Here is a 4,983-nt window from a genome sequence, read left to right as displayed (position 1 = left end):
TACATAAATATATATAAATTATACTAAGAAAATCTCAAATAAAAAAGAAAAAAATGATCACAAGTTTACATTTAAGTAGTTCTAATATTACCCAATTCTTATTAGTTATTACCTTCCCTTTTTCTATATAAAATTTATTTTTAATATTTAACTTTTCGAAGTTCACATATATTGATTTCTTAATAAATTTCATATTTAATCTAAATATTTTTCATAGTTTCTCTTCTATAAAATTATGTGATTAACAAAAAATTCTTTTAATTAAAATAATTATTGATATTAATATGTAATTTTATTTTAATCTTTTTTATAATCGCGCGAAGCGCGGCTAAGTACACTAGTATACAAATAAACAATGACCTTATGATTTTAGTGTGAACACATTTATCACTTCCATCATTCTTCAATCCATTTGCCGACATGGTTTGATCAAATTATGTCATTGTTTGGGTGCTTCCTTAATGTGACTTAACAAGTTCACACACTTTCTTTTATTTACCAGGAACCACAAAACCCTCGGGTTGTTCCATGTAAATTTCTTCCTCCAATTCTACATTTAAGAAAGTTCTTTTCACATTCATTTGATGAATTTGGAGGTCATATACCACACTAATAATTTTTGCATCCGAATGGATGTAATTCTAATTACTAACGAGTATACATATCGACAAACCTTGGTGTTTTTTTTTTTTGTCTAAAGCCTTTGGCACAAAGTCTTGCTTTATATTTTTCAACAGTTCCATCAACTGTTATTTTTCTTCTAAAGATTCACTTTGAACCCAAAAGGTTTATTTTCTTGAAGAAGATCAATTAACTTCCAATATTGTTTATTGACACCATCTTTCCAAAGAATGAGTCTACAGAAGACATAGAAAATGTTATAAAATCATATTCGAAGGAAGTAAATGTCCTTTAACATTTACTAAGCCTCTGAATCTCTTTATTAAGTACATTATCCTTTTCAATATATACATCATATTCTACTTTTTTTTTTCTTTCTTTCTACATTTGCTTTTACTTTTATCATCGATGGGTTAAAATTATTTACACAATTAACCAACTGAGATAACCTGTTACACTAATTTTGAGTTGTAAGAATTGGAGAAATTATATGGTAGTATGAGCAAATAGGTGTATATATATATATATATATATATAAAGAAAAGACTCAAATAGGTCATCAAACTTTCATAAAAAAAAATTTATTTATGTCATCCGTTAAACATTTGGTTCATCTATGCTATTATTGTTCAAGAAAAGACTCCTTCATTCTATTATTTTTTAACAATGGTTTTGTAAAACCATTTTTGACACGTAGTTAATTATAATTCAGTCACATCATCAATTTTTTAATAAAAAAATCATAATTTTGAAAAAAGTTTAAAATTTATTTATTTATTTATTTATTTAAAAAATTAATGACATGGCCGAATTATAATTGGTCACGTCATCAAGTTTTTTAATAAAAAAAGTAAAATTCTGAACAAAAATTGAATTAATTTTTTTTTAATTAAAATAATTGATGAGGTGACCGAATTATAATTTACCACGTGTCAAAAATGGCTTTGCAAAATCATTATTAAAATATAATGATATGAATGTGGCTTTTCTTTAACGGTAATGGCATAAATAAGCCAAATTTTTAACTGATAACATAAATGAGCCTTTTCTAAAAATTTAATGGCATATTTAAACTTTTTCATATATATATATATATATATATATAACAACATGCAAAAGGTTGGCTAGTTACTGGTCCATGACTTTGATGCCCCTATGGCCAATATCCAAGGTTTCACCTGAATTCATAAAACTGGTACTCAATTAAACTCGAATTCTACTTGGAAATTTCACATTAAGAGGTAAAGTGATCTTTAACAAAGGAAAAGACTCAAATAAATATGTCATTAAATTTTCAGAAAAGACTCATTTATGTCATTAGTTAAAAGTTTTGTTTAATTTATGTCATTACCGTTAAAGAAAAGACTTATTTATGCCTTTATTTTTTAACAGTAAATTTGTAAAATAATTTTTGACACGTGGTCAATTATAATTCGATTCCGTCATCAATTTTTTAATTAAAAAAATCAATTCAATTTTTATTCCGAATTTTGATTTTTTTATTAAAAATTGATGATGTGGCCAATTATAATTCGGCCACGTAATCAATTATTTAACAAAAAGAATCAAAAAAAAATTAATTCAATTTTTCTTTCAGAATTATAATTTTTTAATTAAAAAAATTGATTGTGTGCCCGAATTACAATTGATCACATGTCAAAAATGGTTTTTCAAAACCACTATTAAAATTTTTTGGCATGAATGAGACTTTTCTTAAACGGTAATGACATAAATAAGCCAAACTTTTAACGAATAACATAAATAAGTCTTTTCTGAAAATTCGATAACATATTTAAATTTTTTTCTCTTTGACAAAATAATTTTATAACTAAGGAGAACTCGTATTAAAAAATTTTAATTAAAAATATATAATGATTATTATTCTATCCAATTCACGATGATAGGTTGATAATTGACTAATGGAAGAAGGCTGACTTATGCGAATTTTCCTATTTTACGTCATCATTTAAAAGATTATTCATAGATAATACAATCAACATATCGATCTGGTCTCTCATATTTTGCTCTACTCTACGGATATTTGCTTACAAAAATATGTTTTATAAATATGATTGAAAAGATGTGAAAGAATGTCTTATAAATACAATAACCACCTTTACATTGTTAATATCATAATTTTTTATATATATTAATTTATACTAACATAATATCAAAATAGACAAATAATGCAAATTTTAAAAATATACCAAACAAATTATGAATAATAAATAAAATTAATATATGTATCACTTCTTCTAGGCCAATTACATACACAACCCCCTTAAATTGGTCTCTAAGTTTTAATTTGACACTCCAACTTAACTTTATTTCGAAACTCCAATAGGTAGCCACTTCCTTCTCAGAGAATCGTACGTGAGACTTCCGCCTCATACCGCTCCATTCCGAGCTTCCATCGTCGGCCTTGGTCTTAACCCTTCAATTCTATTTTTCATGTATCATTTAGACACAAGACCTCTAATTCAAAAGGCATAATACATATATTGGATCCTAAATTTGGAATCAAATTTTAACTTTGACCCACAACTTTTATAATGCACAAATAGACACTTTAACTATCCAACTTTTAAATAAATAAACGCATGAGTCCTACATGGCAAAATACCCGTAGGACATCACGTAGGACAAAAAATGACATGTAGGATGACATGTAGGACATGTGTGTCTGTTTGTTCACTTTTATACAAGTTTAAATATCTATTTATGCATATTTAAAGTTGAAGGGCATAAATATAATTTGAAGTCAAGTTAAAGGGCATATTTATGTATTTTGGCCAAAAACATCTTTAACTATATCCAAAACTTAAACTACATCCTTAAAGTATCATTTCTAGCAGAAAACATCCTTTAGTTATACCCTAAACTTAAACTACATCTTTAAAGTATCATTTTAGCAGAAAACATCATTTAAGGATATAGTTTAAATTTGAGATATAATTAAAAGATGTTTTCTGCTAAAAATAAAACTTTAAAAATATAATTTAAATTTAAAATATAATTAAAAGATATTTTTTACTAAAAATTCAACTATTCTATCACGATTTGTGTTGATGTCCTTTTCTATTACATCGATCCATGAAATGATCCTTAAGAAGATAAAGAAATAGCCCCCAAAGCATTAAATAAATGTGGTGAATGCTTTGAGACGTGTGAGCATGGCAGTATATCCATGGTTGATTCACATTATTAGTCATAGGGCAGTACATGTGTCCATCTCATTGTCATTTTAGGGCCCTTTCACCTATTTAATAATTAAAAGTTTATTTGAAAACATAATTTAAATTTAATTTTAAGATATATACTTTTTTGTAATATAAATAGATAAGTAAAAGTGAGTACAACGAATAATAACTATTAATTCAAAGACAAAAAAAATGATTTACTCTAACATAGTAAGAGCTATAACGTTTGTTCTCTTTCTCCTCGATTTAAATTTCAAGTGATGATATAGATACATTAACAACACTATGGGAAAAGGGTGAATTATATGGATTTCAGTGATTAGTATAAAAATTTATAGGAAAATAAATTTCATGCGAATTTTCATATTAATTCCTTGAAAAATTCCAATATATTTCACGCTTTTCCTGTAGTGCAAGGCATTGAAAAGAAAAATCTGTCAATGAAATGACTTAGTTTAATTTGAAATTGAATTGAAAAAAAAAATCAATCTAATAGCGTTATGTTAAATATAGCAAATATTCTTTGATTTTGTTATCTTAAATATATCTTATGATAAGCTCAAATTAAAATGTTGTTAGATAAGAGCAATATAACATTTGTTCTCTTTCTCCTCCATCTAAATTTCAAGTGATGCTATAGATACATTAACAAGACACTAAAAAGAAAAAATTGTTCAAAAAATGATCTAATTTTATTTGAAATTGAATTGAGAAAATAAAGTAAATTTTTTATTTTATCATCTTAAACGTATTATATAAAAAGCTCAAATTATAGGTGTTACTAAAAGAAAAATCATTCATCTTAAAATAAATTTATAGAATTAAAAAATAATTTATTTTTTTTAAAAAGAAGGAGTAAAATAATTATTATAAGTAGATCATCAAATACATGTAGAGATGGGGACAGTGGACTTAATGCATGCCATAAAAATGCACATCTCAAAAAGGTTTACTTGAGATGTATTTCGATATGGGCAGTCAGTGCCTCCTCACTGAACATTGCACAAGAAAATCAATGGGCCGTTATTATTTTTAAGGTGGAAAAGGATCATAGGGCGGATCTAAGTAGATGTTCGTGGGTTTGGATGAATTTAATAATTTATTTATTTATTTTGTATTTATATTAAATTATTAAATATATATATATATATATATATATATA

This window comes from Solanum pennellii, chromosome 10 (genome assembly GCF_001406875.1).
Source record: "Solanum pennellii chromosome 10, SPENNV200".
Taxonomy (NCBI): domain Eukaryota; kingdom Viridiplantae; phylum Streptophyta; class Magnoliopsida; order Solanales; family Solanaceae; genus Solanum; species Solanum pennellii.
The sequence above is the reverse complement of the archived record's forward strand: the minus strand, read 5'-3'. Positions refer to the sequence as shown.